Source organism: Lacerta agilis, chromosome 2 (assembly GCF_009819535.1).
Source record: "Lacerta agilis isolate rLacAgi1 chromosome 2, rLacAgi1.pri, whole genome shotgun sequence".
Lineage (NCBI taxonomy): Eukaryota > Metazoa > Chordata > Lepidosauria > Squamata > Lacertidae > Lacerta > Lacerta agilis.
Window position 1 is genome coordinate 81,114,497 of NC_046313.1, and position 27,586 is coordinate 81,142,082.

The following is a 27,586-nucleotide window of genomic DNA, read 5'->3' on the forward strand; positions in this document are numbered from 1 at the left end:
ATGACAAATTGGGGTGGAGGTGCCTAAGGGGGGAAACGTGGGCTATGGCTTAGCCACCCCTGAATTAGATCAATAGGTTGGATGGTGGCTACAGCACAAGTGGTACAAGTCTCATACTGAAGCTGATCGAACACAGGTTAGAGTGCATAGCCGTGCTTACAGTGTAGCAGTGACAGCAGTGAAGAAAGTTGATTTCTCTGGCACCATTGTATCCTCAAGCAGTTGCCCAGCAGGGCTATTCTGAGTGCTTACAGGACCTGTGCAGGTCAGGATTATAAGAACACAGAGACCTGCTGTATGACAGGTTTGCAAGGCACACATCGTACACCCACAACTCATTTTATCCTCATAACAACCTTGTGAAGTGGGATAGGCTGAGAGATTGCGGCTAGCCCAAAGTTACGGTAGCCACTGAGCTTCAAGGTTCAGATGGGCTCTGAACCTGGGTGTCCTTAATCCTACTCCAACAATAACCACTAACCTTATTTTTATTATCGTAAGTTGTTTTAAACTGTTTTTATTGTTGTGTTTTATTGTTGCAACATGCCCTGGGACCTGGTTATACACTCATGGACTCCCTCAACTATCAACAAGAGTCTATTCACCAGACCCTTTGAGCATGTCAAGATGTAAGATGAATCCACCCAGTTTCAGGTTTTAATGCAGGTGAAACTCCTTCAGAAATGTCCCTATGAGCTCAGGTTGTGTGTGACTATGTACACAATACTGACTGGGGATTTCAGGCAAGAGCCTGAGGTCTCAGCCCACTGAGTGTCATTTGATATCCCTCATGACAGTTTTCCCACAAGAAGACGGTTTTTGTAAAAGAAAATGTGTGCTGCAGACTTGATAACAAATCACAACAGCTTTTTTCAGACCGCCACACCGGCAGGTACGCCACTTGATTTCTCTACAAAATTACTGTACCCTTGATGACTGGCAGCTAAATGTGTGGACAGGCTACACTGAAGCCATTGTGTTTAAAGTGATCCAACAATTTATCTGCAGAATTGAATCTGTGGTGGTGCTTTTGCACATTGAAGTCATCGCTGTTCATAGACTCCCTTCAAAAGTGGTTGTAAACATGTAAAGAAGGAAATGGGGCTTTGCCCCCAAGATTGCTGTGCCCCACTGGCCTTGTACCCTAGAGTTGGAGGACTGAAAAGACACACTTGTGTACATAAAAGATGGGTGTCCATGGATGTGCCAAACAATTGCAAATCCTGATGACACAGGGTTCCCTGTGGACACCTATGCACACACAACCGTATGCACCCAAGTGGCACTTTCCAAGCCTTCAGCTCCACATGCAAAGTTCAGAAGCTGGCTCAGCTGCTAACATGGTGGGTGGGTATAGTCTCATTTCCCTCTCTATGCATTTCCTCTATATGTGGAGAGAAGTTGCGGAAATGGTTTGGTATTGCAGTAAACACATGAGCACAGAAGTCCAAAGTCGCAGTGCACCAGCTGAATCCAGGAACAAGCTGCCATCACAAAAGCTTGTTTCATCTGCTCTATTATCCTTCTGATGTTCTCCCAGCATTGAGAAAGGTACTATGGCACAAGCCTTCCAAACACTTAAAGACAATAAAATTCAGAATTCTGTGCATCTTTATTGATCAATGTTATTGATGTTTCCCAAGGAAGACACACCATTACTGGGTGTGATTTGCTATTACTCAAAGAAGGTCCACTTGTTCCCACTACATACCATGGATCTACTGATCACATTCTGCCTTCACTGCATTTCAGTCTCATTTATTCCGTTTTCCTCCAAGTTGTTCAGAAGAGTATCCTTTTGTCTCAAGCTTGGATTATTTCTTCTGTGCCTCAGCTAAAAAGTCAGCAACAGGTTTATCAGAATTGTCAATGCAAATATCAGAACTTTGCTCTGGGGGATCTAAGGGATTCTCCGCTCTACTCTTGTTAGGCAAAACAGTGATGTTGGAGAATGAGTTTGGCTTTGAAGTACATGCTCATATGGCACTGGACATCATGGTCCAAGCCAAGATAGGGATGTAAGGAGCTACCTGACTAATACCACCCAGCTCGGCAATGCCTATCTCATGCTGGCCACATAACCCGGAAAGCTGTATGTGGACAAATGCCAGCTCCCTCGGTCTCAAGTGAGATGAGTGCCACACCCCATAGTTGCCTTGACTACACTTAATCATTCAGGGGTCCTTGGAGTGGCAGCTGTTCTCCAGGGCTTCAGACAGGGACATTCCAAGCCCTACCTGAATAGGCTAGCGATTGAACCTGGGACCTTCTGCGTGCTTGGCAGATGTTCTGCCGCTGAGCTACAGTCCTTCCCCAGCCATTCAAGGACTCCTTTGGTTTCTCTTTCTTTCTGTCCTCTCGCCATAATTAATCCAACCCCCACCGAGAACCCGCCTCCTCAAAATCCACCTTTTCCTTTGAGCCTTTTGCTCACTCCTCAACCAAAACAGCCTCAGTACATGTAGCTGCTTTGTGACTCCCACTGCTGAAATTAAGATTATAAACTTCTCAAGGGCAGAACCTGCTTGCTGTTAATCTGAAAAGCACTTTGTACATTGACGGCATAATAATCACAACAGTTACAACAGCAATAATATATAAAGGTCTAAGCTCTACCTCTGCTTTTGCCGATTGCAAAACCAATGCAATTTGTGATCTTGCCACCTTCTCTGCGGCTCTGGCTATTGCTTCAGACCTTGCCTCTTTTGCTGGTTCCGTCTTGGCCCTGTACTTGCTTCTGATGCCTTCAGCTTCACTGCTGGTAATTTGGCCTTGGCCTCAGCTGCTTCTTCTGCTTCTCTTTGGGGTACATTTGTTCTTTCTTTCCCACGTGACATTTCTCAGCCTTTGCCCTCTGTTGCTGCTGTTCCTGCTTCCGTGTCTGCTCTTGATTGCTTTGTTGTGTAGCTATAAACACACACACACACACCGCTTATCAGAACCTGAGAGTCTCAGACTGGCATTTGTCACTCAGAACCTCTGGCAAAATATGTCACCACCCCTATTGTAATGATTGCCAGGTAGAGGCATCCAAGAAGGCTTCCTAAAGTCCTTTGCCTGAAGGCTGGAAAAATCAACATTCCCTGATGGCAAGTGGGACAGCTAAATCCCTTCCCTCTCATCACATCTGAGAAAACAAATGTGAACGAAGGTTCCTATGCCCCTGCCATGGAACAATGCATTCAGGATGCTGTGGGTTCATCAGCAATGGAATAGATATGCATTGCAGGTTAATGCTTTAATATCATTGGCACTGTGAAAACAGGATGCTGGACAGGATGGGCCTTGGCCTGATCCAGCAGGCTCATCTTACGTTCTTACGGCATATAAGGTGTTTCTGGACTCCCAACTCCCACCAGCCCAATCAGCATGGCCAGTGGTGAGGGATGATGGGAGTTTCAGCCTAAAGATCTGGACACCAGGATAGGGAGGGCAGGAAAGTCAATCTTCAAGTGACCATGGGTTACAGTATATCCAATGTTAGCCCTACTTTGAGTAGATCCATGAAAGGTCACACACACAACTAACTTAGGTTCATTCATTATAGTGGGTCTTCTTTGAGTACACCTTAAGATAAAGGGACCCTGACCATCAAGTCCAGTCTTGTCCGACTCTGGGGTTGCGGCGCTCATCTTGCATTACTGTCCAAGGGAGCCGGCGTACAGCTTCCGGGTCATGTGGCCATCATGACAAGCCGCTTTCTGGCGAACCAGAGCAGCGCACGTGCTTTCAACTGCTAGGTGGGCAGGAGCAGGGATCAAGCAAGGGGAGCTCACCCCGTCGCAGGGATTCGAACCACTGACCTTCTGATCAGCAAGCCCTAGGCTCTGTGGTTAACCCACAGCGCCACCTGAGTAGACCTTAGTTGGATACAAACCCAAGTGCTCCCCCCCCAAGTCCCTAGGCTGGCTTCCATCACACCTCAGAATCGATATCAAGTTTGCAATACTTTGTTTTTTCCACCTCTGATCCCCTTGTATCTCCTTCCTCCACCTCTTCTCACATCTTTGATTCTACTTGGACTTCTTTGCTACTCTTTGGCTGTCTTTCGGTACAGGTCTCTTGTAAAATGTTGCCAGCTGCCACTGCCAGTGTTGTTTTTTAGGTTCATGCTCTTGGATTGCTAAATGCAGGCTACCCTCACTGTGTCTATCGAGTAATGGTCTGAGGACACCACCGCCCTGGCTACATCTGAACACATTTCTTATGGACATCAGTTTTGTGGGTATAAACTATTTGGCCATTTGGAGGGCTTACATTAACTTATATGTTTCACAGAAGAAAGATGCACTGATGGTTGTTGTATTTTTAATGTGAGCTGTTTAATGTGAACTGTTACTATTATTATTATGTTGTTGTTGTTGTTTCATTTCTTATTTCTTATTCATAATTCTTTTATTTTTCTTTCCCCTCTTTTGTTAAATTTGCAAATAAAAAATTAAGTTAAAATGTCTTAAATAAAAACCGACGGCAGTGCTGTCGAACTTCCAATGTGCATGCACTCTGAAAGCCTGCATGATGAACAGGGCTGGATACCCATGGCTCAGATGCACTCAAAAAAGCAACACGGAGATTCTTGTTCTTTCTACATTATGAAACGGTGATGACATAATCAGTCAGCAAGGAGAACTTCAGAAGAAAACTATGTCAATGCAAAGGGAGCCATGCTGGAAGGAGGAAGAGATAGTGCTGGGTGCTTGTCATATAAAAGTGAGGAGCAGAGCCATTGGGCAGGGGGAGAGCACAGCAGGAGAGAGAGGGGCAAAGTGGCTGGAGTATTTATATTCTGCAATTCCATGTGTGCAGAATTTTGCAGGGAGGGGGGTACTGTCTGGTATAAGAACTGGGTATCTGGTAAAGACAGGCTTCACTGTTTTACAGCAAGATGCGACAGTTAAAACAACAACAAGCCTTGTAGCCCCATCCTGGCACATGAAAGCCACCGCCTTGCTGAAGCTAACTAGGTCCAGCTCAGGTCAGTGCCACGATGGGTGACCACATGGAAACCACTGTGATGCAAATTGTTGCATGGCAGAGGAAAGGTGGATATAAATGTCATGAAATAAATAAATGCCGTGTTTAATTGTTAGTAAATCCCAACTGGTTAGTATTAAATTATGTTTTATTCAGAGCAGACCACTGTAATTAATGGGCCCACTTAGTCTGAGCAAAATCCAAGCTGAATGCCACTCAGTGAAAATACACCTCAAGAGGGACACACAGGATTTCACAAAGGTTATTTGTGACACAAGGCCCTTTCCTGGGCACCTTTTCTTGGGAATAAGTTCAGCTGAACTCTGTGATACTGTACTTGCTTACTCCCAATTACAAATACATAGGTTTCAGCTGCAGAGCTCATTGACACAATGGCTAGAATTGGCCACACAGAGCCCAGTCCTGTGCACATCTGCTCAAAAGTGACCAAAACTGTGGGAGGCAGTGGAAGATAGGAGTGCCTGGCATGCTCTGGTCCATGGGGTCATGAAGAGTTGGACATGACTAAATGACTAAACAACAACAACAACAACAACAACAACAACAACAAGCCCCACTGTATTCAAGGGGGCTTACTTCCACAAATGTGTGCAAAGAGCTGCAGCCTTTATCACTGCCAACTTTTGCTGGGTTGGGAAATTTATAGAGTGGTGTTTATAAGTGTGCACAGCATACTGCATTATAGGGCATTTCTTACAATCCATACAATGCTGAAAGGAATGCTGATGATGAAGATGAAGATGAAGATGAAGAAACAATAATAAAAAATAATCTTCCCCTTTCCCTTGCAGCCCCTCCGCCCTAAATTCTAACTATAAGGTGTAGTGATAGACACCAACCTGGGATGGCTTTGAAAGAGGATAAGGCAAATTCATGGGAAATAAGGGCTATTGATGGCTACTAGCAGCAATGATTATATTCTACCTCTACTCTCAGAGGCAGCCTCCGATTGCCAGTTGCTGGGAACCACAAATGGGAAGAGGGCTGTTGCATTCTGGTCCCATGGCCATCAGGTTGGCCTCTATGAGAACAGGATGCTGGACTGAATGGCCTATTGACCTGATCTAGCAGAATTCTTCTTATGTTGGGGAACTGTCCAAAACAGACAGGGTGGCTACAGGTGAGGAAGGGAATCCCATCATGGATCTCACCCTTATATCTCACTTTTTCTTGTACGTACAGTTCAATGAAGCTAACAAACAAGCCGTAAGTGATAAGAAAACAATAGATTTCAAGCAGCAGTAACATCAATTAAAAACACCAGAGGAAAAACTCCAGAAAAGCAGAAGGATTGCATATCAGTTATGGCAAGGGTAAGGAAACACCCCAAAACCTTCTTGAGCCTAAGCCACCTCACAGGGTTGTTGTGATGATAAAGGGGGGGGGGCAGGAGAGGCATGTAGGCCACCATGAGCTCCTTGGAGGAAAGGTGGGATAGAAATGTAATAACAACATAAAGCGGGGAATGTAAGTTCTTAATACTGCAGGGCCAACACAGAGGGCAAATATTTCAGTGTTTCACACACAGTAACTAAAAAAATTGAGTAACAGCCTTGTAAGTGCACTAAAAATACAACACTGCAATATAAAGCTTTAGAATGAGGGTGGGGCCATTAAAATAAAACTCAGCAAGTCTAAAAAAACATTTCCAGAGTTTCAGCATATGGCTATTTGCTGTGCAAGAATCCTAATAATTGTGGTAGCCTTGACAGTGAAATCTGAGCATATCTATCTATCTGTCTACCTACCAACCTACCTGATTGAAAGCCCTGCAATGTAAATAATTACACACACACATACACCTCGTCCTGCACAAAATAAAGGACAAGTTGCTCACTTTTGATGTGTAACTGCTGTTTAACGTTCTACCTGCCTATCTGGTTCATTAAATAGTAACCCTGTAGTTCTGCTGACAAGAACGGATTCTCTACCTCCGCTCCTCCACCCCCAGTGAGTTACCCTGAAGACTGGTCATGCTCAGTGACCAAGGAACAACGAGCTGCCTTTTCAGGCTGCAAAACTGCTGTCCTTTGGTAACACATGTACATTGCAAGTCATTCATGCCTACCTGAAGGCAGCCCTCGCAGCCCAGCCACAGCCAGGCTTCCCTGCCTCTCCTGCCCTTGCTTCAAGCACAATGTCTCTCACAGGGAGAATATGAGTCCATTACAAGTCTGCTGTGTTGCTGCAACAAGCCCCGGAAAATACTGTTTCTCTCTCTAACCTAGGGATGTGGACAAGGTTCCCGTGTTTTGAAATTGCTTACAAATTATCACATTAATTCAGCATTTGATGCCCTCATCAAAGCAAGCATACATTGACTGAGACTCTGCGACTATGAGATTGCAATGTCCTGGACAGTAATATTTATTTTTAAAAAAATTGGTAAAAACTTTTTTCATAATAATAAATCCTGCTGCAGTAGTTTCACTTTCCACCCCCTTTTCAGACACACATATATTGTGTATTTGTAGTAAAATTATATAAACCAAAATGTGTTATCGGCTACATGACTGGAATTTGTGCTGCAAAACACACGTCAAAGTTCTTGAAAACAGTTGCAAAAGCTTATGAAAGAGCATCAAAAGTATGAAAGCGAAGCAATGTGCAAAGCGGGATGGGCTTAACACACACACACACACACACAAACAGAGCAAAATGACCTCACAAATTACATCACTACACTCACTTGCACTCATGGTGACCCAGGTGTGCACATACAGGAAAAAAGAGTGCTATATAACATACATCACACCACGAGGTAGGAAAGTTGTCTACTTGTTGTAACTCAATGGTCTGGAAAGCCTCAAAAGTGGTTTCCTGTGCTTGGAAGATAGACCAATTGCCTATTCCGGATAGGTTAAAGGTAAAGGGACCCCTGACCATTAGGTCCAGTCGCGAACGACTCTGGGGTTGTGGCGCTCATCTCGCTTTACTGGCCGAGGGAGCCGGGGTACAGCTTCCAGGTCATGTGGCCAACATGACTAAGCTGCTTCTGGCGAACCAGAGCAGCGCACGGAAACGCTGTTTACCTTCCCGCCGGAGCGGGTACCTATTTATCTACTTGCACTTTGAGGTGCTTTTGAACTGCCCGCAAGAAGCAGGGTCCAAGCAACGGGAGCTCACCCCGTCGCAGGGATTTGAACCACCAACCTTCTGATTGGTAAGTCTTAGGCTCTGTGGTTTAACTCACAGCGCCACCCACTGGGTAGGGTTGCATTCCCTCTAAAGGAGCATGTATGTAGTTTAGAGCTACTCCTGGACACATCTTTGTCTTAGAGGTCCAAGAGACCTCTGTGGCTTGGAGTGCCTTTTACCAGCTTCGCCTGGTTATGCCAGCCACCGCTGTATCTGGAAAGCGTGCCCACTGTAGTCCATCCATTGGTTATGGATTACTGCGATGTGCTCTATCTATGTAGGGCTGCCCTAGGCCTGATCTGGAAGCTTCAACCCAAGCAGAATGTAGTGGCTAGGCTGCAGATGCGGCAGATGGCTGACAGAACCTAACACCTCTGCTAAAACATCTGCACTGGCTACTCATATGAACCTGTTCAAGGTTCTTGTGTAATATATAAAGCCCTGAGCAAGTTTGGTCTAGGATACCTTGACGACCACCTGAGCCCCTATGTCACTGCTCAGTCACCAAGATCATACGGAGGACACTGTTAGTTGTCCCCTGAATTTCAGAGGCCCAGCTGGCTTCAAGTAGAAGTTGGGTATGTATTGTGCTTGTCTCATGCTGTGGGACATTCTTCCAGCAGAGATTTGGCCTTTGACTTTCAGGTACTTCTTGAAGACCTTTTTGTGCCAAAATGTTTAAAATGTGCAAACCACTGGCTACTCAAGAACAATTATTTTGTAACGTTTTTGTGGTGTTTCACATTTTATTGTACTTGATGTTTTCTATGAGTTGGCAGTGTATAAATATATGCATGAATAAAATTTCCTGTGCAACCATCATGCTCCTTCATGTTGCTTCAGGTTTCAGTGGAATGACTGTCCAAAAATGGGTGGGAAGAATAGCTCTCAGATCCTGGATGCTGGGTGATAGGGGAATCCATGTAACCCATGGATCTCTGTTGCAGCGCATTCTATGCTCTCTGAGGCTTTAAAACATTTCTCTGATAAATCGTGTATGTTGCCGCATCAAACATTTGTGAGCATTGGTCTTTGCTCATGCTTTGCGCTTGCTGAAATCAATGGGACCTAAAATTGCTTATTGTTGAATCATACCCATAGTCATTAAGCTCGGGTTCATTAAGCAGCACCTCTGGGTATTCTCTAGAGAATAAAAGAGTCTGGCCACTTACTGGAATATCACTCAATTGCTTCTCTGGACCTCTGCCTGATTATTATCACTTCAGAATAGCCTTAAGAAGTTCTCATACTTTTCAGAACACTTGAAAAGCCAAGGTAATAATTGACAGCAAGGAGGGCAACGTTCAATTCACTAGAAGCCCATAATAATAAGTGACCTTCTTTACATGAAAACTTTGATTTATCTCCCAAGGACAACCATGAATTTTGCATGATTCTGTGCTTAGTGCCAAACATGGGCAAATGTGGGAAATCCAGTCTGGGATAAATGGAGAAAGAACTGGACACAGATAAGGGAGGTGCAGGTTCAAATCCCCAGGAAACTCCTGGGTGACCTTGGGTGGTTCTAAGTAACAGCAGAGTGCTTCAGACCTAGGGGCCAGATGCAATCCTCCAGGCATCTCTATCTGGCCTTTGAGACTACCCCCCCAGGCCACGCCCCCTCTCCAGGCCACACCCCTCATTGGCATGGCTTCACACCCTCCTTGAGGGTTTTTGCCTGATAGGTCTCCTTGAAATCTGATCATGCGTCTTGCTTGCTTGGGTTGGCAGATAGGGAAAAAGGAATGAGTGTATGTAGAAACTAGCCTGCTGTGAAAAAAAAGGTTACATTTATATTACTTACTCTATCAATTGCCACTTAAAGAAAAGTGGGAATTAAATTTGTGGAAGGAAGGAAGGGTAAGAATATCTCTTATTCCATTGGATTTCCTTCTCCAGGGTAAAATCATCATCAAACATCTACTGCTCTTGACCAGGATTAAAATAATGTGACGTTTCCTTCTTCATTCCCTGCACTACTCATAGTTCTGGTGCCAAATTCAGCCAACAGGAACTATTTAATCCCATGAAAATTCATTAGTACACAGTGCAGGCAATGATCAAGAGAGCAGCAAATGAAACACACAACCAAGTCCAGCAACAAAAACATGGAGAAATCTCGAAACAATTGTCTGCTCAATGCTCTTTCACCCTTCTTTTGACTAAAATATATTAGGTCATCCATTGCTTTCTTACTTTAAAAAAATCCCCCAACCCAGTCATACTGAGGAGGAGACACCACAGATAATCTACATCAGCAGACATAGTACCCATATCCTTCTGTTTATCTGCTAGATGCTATTACTGTATCTGATGCTATATTCTTTCAGTCTTTCTTCATTCACACTGCAAGCTGTCCCACTCGTCTTGGGGGCGGTGTTACATAACAATTTTGCTTCCTGAACTTCCAAAATGAAGTTCCAAAATGAATTTTTTAAAATAAAACTATAGCTACAAGAAATTAATGTAAACATATCTGCTTCAATTCTACCCTCCCCCCCCCCAGGAAATAGTTTAAGGCATGCAATGGATAAGAGGGTTGGGTCTTGGATTTCTGAGACCTGAGTTCAATCCTTTCCCTGCCATAGGCATAGGAACAACAGCGATCTACCCCACAGGATAGTTTTGACTGAGGAATAATAAATAAAAAAGGTTTGTAAAGGGCTGTCATGTTGTCAGTGCAAAAAGAAGTGATAATATTAATGAAGCCAGTGGTTTATAATGTCTCAGCGTCAAGCTTAAATCCCACTTCTTCCCACCCCGCCACCCCTCTTGAAACAGTGAAGAGGAGCACAAAGAATCAAATTGTAGATTATCTTCAGGTTATTACTGGGCTGTGAGCTTTCTTGTCAGACTACCAGCAGAGGCAAAGCTTTCTGAATCAGGGCCCTTATCATTTAAAGCATATTACAATTCAACATGAAAAATGACTCGCTCCAGATTGCATAGAATAAAGCATCTTGAGATGCAATAGAAGCACCCAATTTTCAATAAAGATATTAAACCTAAGCCTCAGAAAAAGGAGGAGGGAATAATTACATCATTATTTTTTTTTGCTTTGAGTTTTAATGTTAAATGTGTCAATTTATAAAGCTAGGTGAACATCCACAATTCATAAGCAGACTGCAGCTAATTAGATCCCTTTTGATCCTTTATTTTTGCCCGGGAGCTTATTTAACAACTTTTCACAAAACCCAAGGTTTTGATGCACCCACAAATGGACTGGTAGAGAGCTCAGCAGGGAGTGATCCCCCCCGCACCCGCAGCTCTGCTGAAGTAGGTGCCCATCTTTTCTGAAAGCATATGGTACTATTACTGATGATTATGCTTCCTAGATGTGAAACATTCCCATTTAAGATATTTGGATGGAAGGCTGTATAGAATTGCAAAGCGTTCTAATTGCTTGTGATAGGAATGATATTTGTCTCCTCCCTATGAATGAAACGCATTAGAAAGAGAACCTCTTCTTTAAAAAAGGAAGGGGGGGAGGTAGCAAACAAGTGATGACTGACCTCTGGGCCAGTTCACACAACCTATATCTAAGGTTCAGGACATGGACTGCATAGGCAAGTGCCTTTTACTAGGTCAGAATATTTGCTATATCCAGGCCAGTATGGTCTACTCTACTCTGACTGGCAGCAACTCTCGGGCGGAGGATATCTTTCCCTTCACCTGCTACCTTTAACATTTTTTAGCTAAAGAAGCCAGGATCTATATGTAAAGCAGCAACAGACTTCAGTCTTTTCAGACCTGAGACCCACCATACAGCACACACTTGCATTTGGGAACCCCCATTTCATTTCTTCATTTTTAATTGGTTGCATCTACCCAAGTCAGGGATGGGGAACCTATTTCAGCCTGAGGCTCAGAACTTGCCCAGCCTTCCAGGGGCCTCGTTCTAATGCTGGGTGAGGCAATGTGGGCAGGCAAAAATACCTCTTCCCCTCCAAAATGAAAGTGTTTGTGTTTGGTGTGTATCCCCATTGCCACAAACACACGTAAGTTATTATTTGTGCACGTTATGCAGTCAACTTACATGCCTGGAGCATCACAAATCTTCACCGATGTTCTGACCGAAGCGGAAAGCTAGTAAAAACACCTGACCAAAATCTTGGGCAGCAAATTGGGAGAAAGCCACCAATGGGGGGAGAGCCCGGGCAGCACAAGCAGGTCACCAAAATAGGAAAACTTCAGAGATAGGCACTTAGCACAGAGAGGAGAAGGTGTAAACTGTATTTACTCTTGGGTACCTTATCAGGCAGATTTCATAAAGTCGGGGAGCTGGGGGGGGGGATGGGACTTGTGGGTGGTTAGGCAGGGGTCTCTGCAGGTTGCCCTGATATCCTCATTGAACTTGACAGGCCTTACTTCTATTCTGAGCGGACGTGTTTATGGATTTGTGCTGCCGAGGGGGTTTGATCTATCCATGGAGAACGCTACCCTGAGCAAAAGGCCTTTAGCAGCCTGTTTAGGCACACGTCAATGACACACATACTGAGGCTACTGATGTTTGCTAAGTGCTCCATGATGCTCTGATTGTACTTATGGTCCTTATGTAGCCTCCCACGTCTGCCACTGTTGTTTTTTCAACGATGGTAGGAGGAAACCTTGGCAAACAACAGCAAGGTTTAAAGCTCAGCTCCGACAGCAGTGTCCCATCATCTTGTGCAATTCTTCCTTTCTTTCTTTTTTCGGTTCTCCTTTGATGTTTTCAATTAAGTTATTGGTTGCGGGAAGCCCCTTTAGCTCTGGAGGCTGCAGAGCATGTGTCCTCATGGCAAAGAATGTCGGCAGAGGAGAGTGAGCTGGAGCTGCCGGTAGCGATGCCACTTTGAAAGACCCAGGGGCCCGGTCAGAAGTGGAGCTAACGCTGAGGAACCTGGGATGTAGGATGAGAGCTCCCCTCAGCACCTCATTACCTCACAGCCTGCTGAGAGTTACTCCTCACTGGTGTGTCCAGCTGCAACGTCATAGGAGGGAATGTGGATGGGAGGAAACTGAAGAGGCGAGGGAGACAGCGAATGCGTTGCGCCCCAGAAGTAAATCCACTGAATTCAATCAGACCTACTTCCTAGTAGCATGCACAGGATTGCAGCAGTGGTAAGGGGGCAATGGCAGGGGGCCCTTAATGAAATTGCTAAGCCTCACACTATGAATCTCCCCCTCTATTTAAGCTGACCTCCAGTCCCTCCTGCAGCCTTCTAAAAACAGTAGCTAAGGAGGGTGAAGAGGGAGCATGATGGAGGTGTATAAAATAATGCACAGTGTGGAGAAGTGGATAGGGAGAAGGTTTTCTCTGTCTCTCATAATACTAGAACTGGGGGACATCCAATGGAGCTCAGCCTTGGAAGATCCAGAAAGCACTTGTTCACACAACACATAGTTGGAGTGAATGGCCCCTAACTTGGATGGTTTAAATGAGAGGATTAGACAAATTCACAGAGGATGGGGCTACCAAGGTTACTAGCTATAATGGACAGAGCATAACTAGGCTCTCTTGCACCCTTGGAAGAAGTACTGGCACCCTCATTTCTGCGCCCTTGCCAAGGAGCTGCATCACCCTTTCCCCATCCTTTGCACCCTTGGCAAGGAGATGTTGGCCCCCCAGAGCAGTGGAGGAGCAGCCCGGGGAGTGTGCAGATGAGTGGTGGGCAGGCTCCTAGTCACTCTGAGCCAGAGTGGAGATATGCAATTTTTGTGCTCTCCTGGGCTTGTGCCTTGGCAGAAGCCAGCCTAGCCAACCTCCAGGTACACCCTTCATAACAGCTATGTTCTACCTCTACTGCTGAAGGCCTATGCCTCTGAACACTGGTTTGCTGGGAGCATGTGTAAAGTGGGGGAGAGGGCTGTTCAGGTCTGCAAGGGTGGGCTTCCCATGGGCATCTAGCTGGTCATGGTGAGAACCGGATCCAGCATGACTCTGTTTATATTCTTATGGGTGGCACAAAAGGTAATGGTGGTGGGTACTCTTTGCCTGTAATTCAAGCAGGCCAAAGGCAGGGGTCTTAGGTGTACTATATACATAACCTTGTCACAAATCTTACAACAACCCTGAAAGTAAGCCACTATCAATAATGCAGATGAGGATCAGATGCTAAGGCCACCTAGTGAGAGCAGAGCAGAGGCACAATTCAAACCAGGTAGCTTCTTACTTAATTCATTGTTAAGAGGTCCCTTAGCCATTACTCTACACCCATTTGCTAGGATAATGACTATGTTCCCAAGACATAATAAAATTATTATATTATTCTATACAACTCTTAGAAGATATCTGAAGGCAGCCCTGTTTTTAATGTTGATGTTTTACTATGTTTTTATATCTGTTGTAAGCTGCCCAGAGTGGCTGGGGAAACTCAGCCAGATGGGTGGGGTATTATTATTATTATTATTATTATTATTATTATTATTATTATTACAACACAATTCTTAAATCATAAGTAGAGATCTAAGCATTTCATTATCCTGTTCCTATAGATTTTTACACGTCTCTTGGTCACAAACCGTGTCAGCCTTCTAGCGCGAAGAAACTCTGAAAACTGAACACCTTACTCAAGTTCTAATCCACAGCATCTTTCATTTTTGAATTATGATTTGTCAGTCCCAGTTCCATTTCTAAATTTCACCAGCTTCTGTGAAACATTTGTTCCAATGGCCTTCCTTACCTTTGCTCAGATGGTCCTCCTGGCCAATTATTTTTTCTTGTTTAATAATCTTCTTCTTTCTCTCCTCCTCCTCAACGTTAAACCATTCCTCACTGGAACTAGGGAGAAATGAGTAAGAAAAAAAAAGGAAAAGCATTAGGAGGAGGTTCTAAGAGATTATTTGCCTCTTTTATCCAGTGCTTTAGATCACAATATTAATTATTTAGAAGAAACCACTTGTCCTTTGCCCGATAACAAATGTAATGTATTAACAAATCAATACTGTGTTTCCGTGGCGTACTGCTTTGTATTTACAGTATCACTCTGCTACCCTTGGGGCAGCAGGATACAAGTGATATTAACCTTGCATCCTTGTGATTATATGGATTCTCCTTCCAGACACTGCTGAAAAAATCACAAAGCCATTTGTGACAGAAGTAAAAGGCTCAGTAACATTCCCAACATTTTCCTCTATAGTGAAGTATCCATGAAGAACGCAGAGGATTTAAACAACCGTGAAGATTTTGCATTGCAACGTAGCCAAATGTCCCAGCCACAAAATCTTGCTTTTATCACAGCACTTGGAAGAAACTTAAGTCACTTATGCAAAAACCAAAACTAGGCTTGTAAAAACCATCTGCATATTACCGTGAGCAACAAGAGTTAGGCAGTGATGGTGGTACATTTTCCAGTCATCCAAATGGGTCTCTCCATAGCCTGCTATGTGTCTGTAGGAGATGCATCTATGCTCTCCTGATTGGGTGCATATTATAAAACTATGCCATGGACCACATTTGTCCTCTGGTCACTTTCAGTTGGCAAGTCATTTTTTCAGCCAAAGCAAATGGCCAGACCTGTTCCTACCAGGAACCTCACCATACAAGTCATGCTGTCAGCAGGAAAAGCACATCCTCATCTGGACTTTTAATAATAAAGGTAAAACTACAGCTGCCTGACTTGCTATATCTACCACTCCAGATGTTTTGCACCATAAGACACGGCCACAACATTTGAAAGAGCACCCCGCCCGCACTAAACACTAAACTCCAACTCTGAGGTTTTGTGGAGGTTTTTTCCAAATGATCTTCCAGCATCTGCAACTCTGGCCAAATACAGGCAACACTGCCTTGGAAATTGTGGGGAGGGAAGTATGGAAGAAAGGGGATATATAATTTTTTATAAACAAAGCAACAGCATAATAGAAAGCACCTGCTGTATGTTCTATGTGACATCCTGTTTCTGGTTAAAATTTTATCTGCACCCATTTCTGATGCGAGGAAGTCAGTCCCTACTGAAAACCGTTGCAGGGTTGATTAATTGTGGTTACACGTATCCCACCCAGCGAGTGGCCAGCGTTAAAGGCAGAGGAGCTTATAGGCCGATGCATATTTATATTTATTACATCGTGGGACCAGGCATACTTCTACACAATAGACATAGCACTCGGCACTCTTTGTCCACTGCATCCCGTCTTCAAATCTTGCACAGTGTGGGGGGTTTTTACTCTTCATGCTGGCATAGCCTCCCATTTGCATTCTAGCACTTCCTACAGTTGGGAACATGGACTGTTGTTTCTTGGACGAGGGAGCACCAAAGATGCAGGGGATAAAAAAAAAATTGACACCCCCCCCCCAACAAGAGAATGTCCTACCATCCCTCCAGAGCAGATCTGGAGGCAGGACATGCTTAGGGGAGAGGGGAAAGGGGGGCAGTTCCGCTGCGCTCACAGAGTTGTTCTGCAAATGCGGTGATACAACCCTTAGGTCAGACTGCCCTTCAAATCAAGGATGCCTTCAAACAGGGCGCTGTCCCCCTGTAAAGCGGGACACACGGCTACCTTATTGCTTGCCTCTATTTCTTGAGTTCAATCCACATTAGCTCCCTGCAGGAGAGGGCGCAGCTTATGGACAGCCTTCACTCATTTCACTACCTGTTTGCTTAGAGAGGGTGAACAGGCAGGCAGCAATAGGAAGGAGCAAAGTGGAGGAGGAGGAGTAGAGGGAGCCAGGGGCTCTCCAAAGATGGCAGTGGGTCCCCGACTGTGGCCTGGGACTCAAACAGCAGGTGCGCCACGATGCTGATGCCTGGTGCTGACTCTGGCAGTGAAGACAAACGAATGTTTCTAGAGAAATCTCAGTTAGGATCAACCTCCCCTTATGCTTTCTTCTTTCCCTTGGCCAGTCTTCCTTTCAGTTACAGAGGCAGGGGAAAACATCAGTGACTCATAAACGTCCGTAGGAAAGATAATCCAATAAAGTAAATTGGACAACAATAACGGCAGCCACACAAGCACTTTGTCTCTGGCTCTTCAGTGTCTGTTGAGGAATGGGCTGGAGTGAGAAAGGGCGTCCGTCTGCTTCAGTTCAAAGAAGGCAGAGCACCTAACCTGAAGCTGAAATTTGCAGCGACAGAGATGGGGTCATCAAATGCCGAAGCAATCTGCATGTCCTAGGCAAATCTCCAAGTAAACACTGTGCCATTTAAAGCACTCACCAGGGACACACAGGCACTCTGGCACACGGCCACTCAGCAAAATGAGGCGGAACAATTAACAGTGTGTGCTCCTGGTTGCACAGCTCTTGACACCCAAATACCTGGAAGCACTTAAGTGCGAAATCCACCTCATTGCCCCTCTTGGGGAAAGACAAGCTACTTCTGCCAATTTTTCTGATTGGGAAGTAGAGTTATCAGCCCTCAGCCCCACAACTGGGGCCGAAACACCAGATTTGGGTGGACTTGGGCCAGAGAGAAAAGAAAAATCCCCCTTGACAGTCTCAGTGAGTTAATTTTGTTATCATATTTGTGTTGCTGCCATATATGGGGTTGGGAAGAAATTGTCCCTAACTCAGAGTGTCATGTAAGTACAGTTTTTCTCCCTCCTCTGCACCATGAGTGGCTCTAGCCTGAGTCACCAAGATCTCAGTGGGCAGTCTTAAAAGGCCATCAGTCTTAGTATACAAGCACCTGTATACTGTTAGGGGAACAGTTCTAGCCTTTCTTACTGTTCCCTTTGTTGCGAGGCTTACAGTAATATCAGAAGTTTGTAGGGAAAGATGCAAGGCTATTTAAAGTGGTAGGTATCACTAACAACAGCAAGGGTTTTAATCAATGAGGACTTTTCATCGCTTCTACTACTTATGGACCAACTCTGTTTTGTTGCAAGCAGCACCTGTAGCAGACACCTGTGTTGCAATTTATTGAATTTTGATTACTGTAACTCTGATTTTCATTTTGCTTTGGCTATACTTGAACTGTATGCAGGCTGTTTTGGGGGCAGAGCCCAAATGGCTAAAATGCAGCTTACGAAAAAACTTTAACTAAGAGGGCTACAGGAATGGATCCTTAGCAAGAGACTTTTGGTGTCCCCCCCCTAACTTACTAGATTTACCATGTAAAGGATAAATGCCAACGATGTTGTGTGGATGCTGAGAGCCAGGGTTATGTAGTGGTCAGTGTTGGGCTAGGACCAACCAGGGAAACCAGGGATCAAATCCCCACTCAGCCATGAAGCTCATCTGGTTGACCTCTGTGTGAGTCCAGGATGCTGGACTGAATGGGCCATTGGCCTGATCCAGCAGGCTCTTCTTATGGCCTTGGGTCAGCCACTGTCTCTCAGCCTAACCTACTTCATAGGGTTGTTGTGGGGTTTAAGTGAGGAGATGGAGAATCATATACACCACCTTGAGCTCCTTGGAGAAAAGGTTGAATATAAATGCAATAAACAAATGGAAAGCTTGTGTGGATGAGCAGCACTGATCTCACAATATGCACCTGTTTGGAAGTACCCTACCAAAGATGTACAACATAAATCCACCAGAACTCAAGAATCTGCATTTACCCACTTTCCTTACATACCAAGCTAAAGGAAAAGCAACACACCTGAAAAGAGCAATCACTGGTAATCTACCTGAAGGGTGTGCATTATTTTTCAAGGGTGTCCATTGTCTTTGCAAGAGACTCTTCCTGACAGATACCTTTGTCAAGGGGAATTGAAGAGGGTGGGTGGGGTGGGAAGAGGAACAACTAAGCGAAGGCACAGGCTTGGACTGCAGCCGCAGTATCCCTCTTGTTCAGCTAATGTGGCCAAAGTGGTTAGTTCTGGGATGGCTTGGGACTTCATGGCTGCCATAATAACCATGGGGCTGTCCAAACATGTCACCGGCTTGACAAATGCTATATAGCTGTGCAAAATGAGGTTTCTGTGCCTTCTACCAAAAGCAATGTCATCTTGCCTCTTCATCTCAGAAAGCAAGTAGCTTGTTTCCAGGGATCCTTCTAATTTATATCCTGAAAAGCAACACCAAACTGAACCAAGTGAACTGCTCGAATCAACCAATAACACACACACAGCCCACAGCCCACCCTCCCTGGTTATATTTTTGCACTTCTAGACGGAGAATAAAAAGGAGGAGGAAAGCAAACAAGTCATGGAGGGATTTTCTGTTTCTCTAGTCAAACACGGTAAGAGAGCGGTTCAAAAGAGGCTAATTAAATTCCAAAATCCCTGAGCAAATTCATTAATAATGATTTTGAAATAAGCAGTTAACCAAGGAAGCTTTCAAGGTGGGGAATGATTGATATGGGGGGAAAGAGAGGGTGGGTGGGTGGGGGGGGGAGAGAGAGAGAGAGAGAGAGAGAGAGAGAGAAGTAGGGAGTAAGGAGAGGAAAACTCCATATTATGTGGGACAAGATACACAAGAGACTTTCCCTGGATCTGCCTGTGAGCTGTGCATATGCAAGAGCCTGTAAAGATGGGGAACACACACAAAATCCCAGAATCAACACAGCCTAGAAGAGACAACATCAACCACTATCATAAAAAGCAAAAACTCAATCCAAGATTTGACACCAATCTAAATGGCCATGCTAAGGTCTTATGCAGCTATAATGTTTTCATTAACCATGGTTAATCTAGCTATGGAAACCATGGTTAAGTATTTGTTACAAGTATGAAACTATAGTTCAAAGTGGATTGAAAAATGATGGTTTATATCAACCATGTATGGATAAGCGGTACATTTGCATTGAGGTTAAGACACTTATCTGCTGGAAAGCTGCTGAAGAAGAACTTGTTGATGTCTCCCAATATACACTCTCTGAGAGCAGAGTTCAGAACATCACACTAAACCATGCTTTCATAGTACCTATATGTTGTATCTGCATGCAACACTGAATAAACTGTGAGCCACTTGTGGCCTGTAGCTCTAATTTCCTGGGGGTGGGGTGGGGGACAAGGAGGGGAAGAGGATATAAAAAAGGTTACTGTTGAAGCCAGGTGTCCTGGTTTCTTAGTGTTTTTTATACATAATTTCTTTCTTTCCATCACTACGTGAATTTTTTAGGATAGAGGAGTTAAATCTAGAAAGAGAAGGCAGGCAGGGGTGGGGGTTGCCAGTTTGATTGGCCGTGACTAGCTGCAATTAAAACTATAATTTATTGTCCTGGACTATGAGTATAATTTCAATGCAGAGAATTAAGGTTTTTTCTGCTGAGATGGAAATAAAGATTAATTTTTAATTTCCTTTCTCACTGCACATTTAAGAGGAATAGACTCCACAGAAAACTACAGGTCAAAATAGTTTTATGGGAGGGATGACAGTGTTCTGTTGGCGAATAATTTAATGCTCCTGCTGCCTTTTTAATATTTGACTGCAGCTCCCTCATGTGAGACGGAGGCCGTGGATGCTCTGTGCGAGAGTGGGCGCAATGCAGCAGCTAGGTCAACCTGACTTTGACAACAGAGAGAGAGAGAGAGAGAGATTCCTTCTTCAGCACCTAGGCAAGTGCTAACGCTCCCTGTCATGGTGGAACTTAGTGGAGGCTAGACCATTGGAGTCTCAGCCTGCCCACACCAGCCACCTGCCTGCCCTCTATCTTACAACCAGTCCAGAGGGTGGCACTGCCTGTCAGCTTCATCCTCCTTAGTCTTAGGGTGCCCCCAGACAGTCGCTATTTTCCAGGAAGGATTCAAGCACATACCAGAACTTTAGGCTTAGGCAATTAAAGTGGATTTTCCGGATGGATGAAAAGCTCTCTGCCTTAGATGCTTAATTTGCACTGTTCTTCAAACTATTTTTAGATGTTTTTTATGGTATCTGTATCAGCAACGTCACCAACTCATGTTCTTAGGTTCCACACTGATCTGGCTAAAACAGAATAAGAGGAAGATTCCTGCATGACGCACAGTATTTTGCTAGACCCCTCATTGCCCCGAAGAATGTCTGTGTAAGTGTTTGAGGCAGGGAACCAGTAATGCAAGGCACATTAAAGCAGGCACTAATTGTTTCTGCTCCTCTGAGCCGGAGGTGGTGGGATTCTCTGGAAGGGAGGATTTGTATACAGATTCAGAAAGGGTTACGGCAGAGCCTTTAAAAGACTGTTTTCAAGATCACTGGCTTCAGTCTCTGGTAACCAACCACAAGTTTTAAGCATTGCCTGAGTGCAAAGCATGGCGTGGATCTCCGGAAATGGCGTTTAGATGTTTGTCTTATCTAAACGAGCTCAGGGCTGAGTAAACTGCTCAGAAGAGAGTGAGTAACCCTGACAAAACAACCACCTTCTTATCACAGCCTCTAAGAGAACTGAACAGAATCAGGCATCAGAGACTTATCTTCCATATGATGTTCAAAAAAACCCAGGCCTGTCATACTGATTAGCGCGAAATAATTATTTCTGAGGCCTCTGCATCATTTTTCCGAGTACGCAGCTCAAACCGGCCACTTCCTGAGCTATTTGGGCACAGTGTCATTTGCCCAATGGTATTGTTTTGTACCTCTGGGAAAGCACACAACCAGCCTCGAAAATTGCTTTGCAACAACTGGAACAAGTAACAGGTTCTGGAGCATTTGCTGAATTTCTGGATCACTCTTACTTCTGGTTTCAGTGCAATGAACAAATCAGCTAGTGCTCTCTGGGCCAATCCCCATTCTATATGACTCTGTCTATATATTATAATTATCAACTTTTTTATCTTTATTGTTAATTTCTATGCTGCTTTATATTTTTAAGAAAAAAAATCTCAAAGTGTTTAGCAACACAATAAAACAATCCAGAATGTAATATATTTGTCTATCCTGAACTGCGTGCACTTCAAACCTTTCACACATTAGGCTTAAACTGCTTTTGTGCCCAACTCCTCTTATTTATGCCAATGCTACCTAACTGTGTTTGGGGGGGGGGGGAGGCATTTGTGATGCAAATGAGCATTCTGACTGGTTATACCATGGTGAAAGATTTATATTTTCCTTGCAAAGCCAGCTGAAGGAAGATCCCTCATGAAGGCTCATGTGCAAAACTGGCCCTTTGGTGTGCCAAGACGCTCCAGACCTTAGGTGTGCAGCCAGTCCTACAAAACAAGGATACAACACTCCTTCAAGCAAACACTGGGTATCATCCATTGTAAGTCAATGCCTCATGAAAGTCCCACCTCCTAAATCATGGGTGGCTAACCTGTTAGGCTCCAGCTCCTATCAACCCCAGCCTGGTATGATGGGACTTGGGACTCAGCAACAGGTTGGCCGCCTCCCGTCCTAATGCTTCTGTTGCATTAATGTGGATAAGAAAATAGGAACAACTTTGCCAGGTCAGATGTCCATCAAGCCCAGCATCTGACTTCCCATAGTTACTACCAGGAAGTCTTTGAGCAGAGCATGAAGGTAATAAATAGCTGTCCTTCACTGTTGCTCCCCACCTTCCCACCTGCAAGGGGAATTCAGTATCATGCTGCCTCTGTTCATGGAGATTCCATATAGCCGTCTTGGCCATCGCCAGACCTATCTTCTGCAAATTTCACTAACCATCTAGTCATTTAACTGGTGACCATCATCACACCTTGTGGCCATGAACTCCACACATTAGTATTGGGTTGTGTGAAGAGCTACACTCTTCAGACCGCCCTGAATGTTCTGCTACTCAAGTTTCTTGGGGAGAAGTCTGTCACTGAAAAGCCTGTTCTGCACCTTGAAGCCTGCACCAGCAGATCTCTAGTGCAAAAATAAACAGAAACCCTCCTCATTGCAACAGGTCACTCCGGCCTGATTCACACACATAACTGAATGCAGCATAATGGTATAACCCCAATAGAGCTTGTGCTTGCTGTATTTCATTTGGCTTAAGGAGATAAGTGCTTTCCTAATTAGAGGGTACCACAGTTATGCGCTGTGCACTGATTAGAAATAAGTTCTATCCTACCCTGGAGAACCTGCAGTCCAAATTCTGACATATCTTGATAAGGGATGTTAAAGCCCTTCTAGAAGAGAAGATGGGCACGGCAATGTGATCTCACGGTCATTCTGCTTGTTATTTCCTAAATCTTGGAAGTTTCATTTATTTATTTTTTCTTATACTCCTCAGGACCTTCTCTAAGAGCTAAGCAACATGATCCACAGAATCACATGGTGCAACTCTTGCTACGGTGTGCTAGTTCAGGCCATATTGGTGTATGATTAGGTTTGAATGCTCCCCACCCCACCCCACCCCGACATATATACATTTTCTGGCATTAGAAACCAAGCACATCAAGGAAGGAGAAAGGTTATAGCTTAGCTCAGGCACTGTACAACCTGTGATCCATCAATTCTTACTGCACGTCCTCCAGTTTGGCCTGCCCAATGCTTGACAACCCACCACCACCAGGTTCAACATCTCCAAATTATGACTCAAACGTCTTTGTATCACTTTCGGGAAGTTTTACTAGGAAGTGCTAACTCCTTTTTAAAAAATAAATCTATCTTGTTAAACCAACAATATAATCCAACCAGGTTGACTTAACCAACTAAACAAAATAGTATATTAGCTTTGGAAGCTGATTTTTCCAGCAACCACATCTTCATTTGGAATCATGCATGCCATCTTTGGAACCCAAACACTCACCCTATCCTTTAGATATCAAATTATAAACAATTATTTTGAGGTCCAAATATTCCCTGCTTGTGCTTTAAGCCACAACTCACAATCCACAGGTTTGGATCCTTACATTCACAATGTTAAATCAAAATCAGCTCAGTGTTACTTCCTGGCTGTCCACCCCTCTCTCTCATCTTCCACTTTGCTTCTTCTCTGAAGCACCTATTAGACTGGTCAGCATCTCTTACGTCCACATCCAGCATTGTGGAGCTCCTCCAATATATGCTGCCAGAATATAATATTATACCGTAAAGGGAATCTTTGCACCTTGTTCAAATAGCTCTTGTCATTTGCATATGAAAATCGTCCCTTCTAAGAATGTAAATAACAATTGAGAGAGAAGACGAAAAAGAAGAAGGCAGGTTTGTGGGTGGAGGGGAGATTGTGTTGAGAGGGAAGGGGAAATGAAAATTCTGTTTGCAAAAATTCTGGACTGAATTAACAACAGATGATGTTTACACAGAAGCTTAGCCAAAGGAGCTGTGCACAGCTCAGCACCTTCAGCACACAAACTTCCCAATGATCAAGCAGCTCCTCTGCATTGTTAAAAGTGCCTGTAGGACAAGAATCAGAGAGAGGGGCCCACAGCCAGCAAATAAACTCTTAATACTGGAGCCCATTTTCCACTTGGAATGCTTGGCAGTCGACAGAGGCTGCTATGGGTCACAAAACTCCTACCAACTCACGTCCATATGAGTTTTATTCTGATCAGATGAGACTGCAGGAGCATAAAGGGCAAGCGTCCAGCCTTTGTGAGTTGCTCAGATATTTGCCTCTTGAAGAGAATTCAAACAAAACTTGCCCAAGTGGGCATTTCAAGACCAGATAGCTTTATGTGGCAGACCCTCCAAGTGTCCCTACTTTCCAAGGACAGTCCCAAATTTACAGAAGCCGTCTCGGGTTAAGATTTGATCCTGGAATGTCCTGCTTTTCCTTAAGATGTCCCTATTTTCATCAGGAGAAATGTTGGAGGCTATGCCAGCTAAGAACCAGAAAAGAGCCATCAAGTAGTGAACTCTATGGTTGGCCAGCTGAGAGGAATTATCCTCATGATAAACAGTATTTCAACCATGAATGTTGTTGGCCCTTCGTAACAACACCAGAGCTGTGTGGCACGAGAAGGAATCAAAGGGGGGGGGGAGAGAATTCAAAATGGTAATGTGGGAACAAGGCTCTATGTGGAACTTTAATTTGGGGTTGGGACAGAGAATTTTGCACAGATTGAAACTTATCACTGAAAGGAGAGCAAAGACAGGTTTCATAGGAGAGTACTTTGCTTTTAAATATGTATTTTTTGCCTCTTCCAATACAGCAGAGCAACAAGGTGGGGAAACCCAGCTCAGATATGAAAGATAAATTCTTAAAAAACAGCAACAGACACCCACAAAAGATATGGGTGGGGAAAGAAAACCGAGATCTGATTAAAGCTCATGAATCAGCACGGCACCAGAAGTCACTATCTCTAAACCGGAGGCCCCTTCCTTTCCCCTGCATCATTTTCTTCCCGTTTCTGCAGCAACAACACCCCCTTTCCCCTCCAACTCTACCCAGCCTTATGCCCATGTCCAGATTGAGGTCGATAATGGGGAGCACTTACACTTGGGGTTTGCAGGATGAAGGCCTCAGTTCGTTTGATTAGAAAAACTGTTGCTTCATCACTTTTGGGCTCAAGGCTATTCCCCGTTTCGTGTCGGTTTTGGGGATGGAGGGTTCCCTTGGTTCGTGCTGTTTGTGGAAGCAGGTAAATGGGAACGGAAAAGCTTCCTTGAGATAAGAAGGCAGAGAGCTTATCAAGTTCTGATGTTTGGCCTGCCAAGCTAAGCCAGCCTGCACACTTCTAGAACATTCTTGCCACGGGCTTTATGACATCAGTGGCTGGCTCCACCCAATTGAATTTGCAGCTTGCCCTTCAAAAAAAAATATTCTTATAATTAACCCTTTTCTCCTTAAGCAAAGCTCTTCTCAGAACAGACCCGTTGAAATTAATGAAGCTTAAGTTAGATATGTCTGTTAACTTCATTGGACCTACTTTGTATAGGACTAGCATTGGATACAACCTGTCGATTTTTCTTTTGGGTCTGGGTTGCACTTGTGAACAAGTGAGCAGGCGAATTTGGGAGCTTCTGAAATCAAAGGAAAACAAGCTGTGAAGTAAAAGGCTGTATTCTGCACCTCCTCCCCTGCAATCATATTTCAAGATAATATCTTTTTCAACATTACTTAAAACACAGCAGTTAGCTATGTTCAACCAATCAACATAAACAGCTCAAAAAGCCCCTTCTTATGTAGGCATGGCTGTGGGTCTCCTCAAATCCATCCATTTTGAGAGAATGCACAAATCCATTTGCTTTATTTTATTTGTAACAATCCCTTTATAAACTCGATAGTTTCTCGAGACAGATAAATGCCAATAAGTGAACTGGTTTTTGGTGTAAGTTTTTCTCTCTGTGCTTTCTTACCACCTTTTTGACCTCACACTTGATAACACTCCAGAACTGTGTATTTTTCAATAGCTTTGCTTCCACCTTCCCCTATTCCTTTTCCCCTTCCCTTTTTTCTGAAGAAACCCTTCTGGGTCCCTACATAAAAATTCCTCCCTGGTCTCCCTACTGGCCTAGCATGACTAACCTGGCCAGTTAGCCCTGGGGATCCCACTGATGTTTGTTTTTATGCTATTTTTTAGCTGTTTTAATCATTGTCTTATATTTGTTGTTAGCCACCCTGAGCCCGGTCTTTGGATTGGGAAGGGCGGGGTAGAAATAAATTATTATTATTATTATTATTATTATTATTATTATTATTATTATTATGCTTACTGTATGCTATCATAGTACTGCAGCTCTTAATCTAGAGCAGGGATGGGGAACCTCAGCCCTGGTGGCTGAATGTGGCCCTCTAGGCTTCTCTCGCTGGCCCTCAAGGCTCTCCCCAGGCCCCACTTCTCACTGGCCCCACTTTGATTGTTTCCCTGGTTTGAATGTGCCCTTGACCTCCGTCAACGCTTCTTCCTTGCTTGGATGCAGGACAGAGACGAGTGTGCAGAAATAAGTCTGCTGTCCAAATTTGTTGCTCCCCTCACTTTTGCTTCTTGCCTAGCCCACCATAGACATGTTGCCTAGAAGGGAAGATGGTGCTCAGTCTGGAAAAGGTCCTACCCCCATCGATCAAGAACCCATTGTTCCCCCTCCATGTCTATGAATGTGGTTTTGTTGTCTTCCAATTTCACTCTTATGGGTTTTTCACCATTCTTGGATTGCCCAATCCTGGATCAACTCATTGTTTGTTTGTTTGTTTGTTTGTTTGTTTGTTTGTTAAATCCCTTCAGTCTCATCAAGAAGTACAGACTTGCTGCTTCCTCCTCCTCATGCATCAATACTTTACTCAGTGAAATTTCACATTTCATTTCCTGTGTTCTTTCCCATTGATGGCCGCTTTTGCCTCTACTTTTCATCATAGGCTGGTGCTTATCGATAAAGCCCTGTTACACGGGGAATAATACTATTTCCCCATCTGATCCTAAATTAATGTAAGAAATAGCCTTTATCAGGTTTCATCATTATTATTTTTCTTCCTAAATATGGCTCTCTTCATTTTCACACACTTGTACCTCTCTTCAAGCTCACAACAGTAACAAATGAGTAAGGTATTTCCATGTCTAATATATATTGGAGACTTCTCAGGGCAGTGGGAAAATCTGCACAAGTATTTATACAACAGTAGAAATATTAGCAAATATTGCTGTGCAGAAGGCCTGGTTACTGCTTATACTCCACAGAATTAAAAGGGCACTTTCTAGGCTTAATTTTTCTTGGCATTAATGTGAAAATACTCTGTGTATATGCTTGGGTTGGGCGCTCAACAAATAAGCTGTTCAAAAGGGGACATATACAAACCTTATGAAAATAACT

At 44.1% G+C, this 27,586-nt stretch overlaps 1 long non-coding RNA gene across 2 annotated transcripts; it reads right to left on the reverse strand.

Annotated features, from left to right (window-relative positions):
• Positions 1-1,593: 1,593 nt before the first annotated feature.
• Positions 1,594-27,586, reverse strand: LOC117041820. Of its 2 annotated transcripts, none has more exons than XR_004426026.1 (4): positions 27,572-27,586; positions 14,796-14,893; positions 2,617-2,907; positions 1,594-1,834 (listed from the first exon to the last, which is right to left on the reverse strand). It is a non-coding gene; the product is annotated as an uncharacterized LOC117041820 (long non-coding RNA). The 2 variants fall into 2 exon arrangements; XR_004426025.1 differs by lacking the exon at positions 27,572-27,586 and adding an exon at positions 25,276-25,376.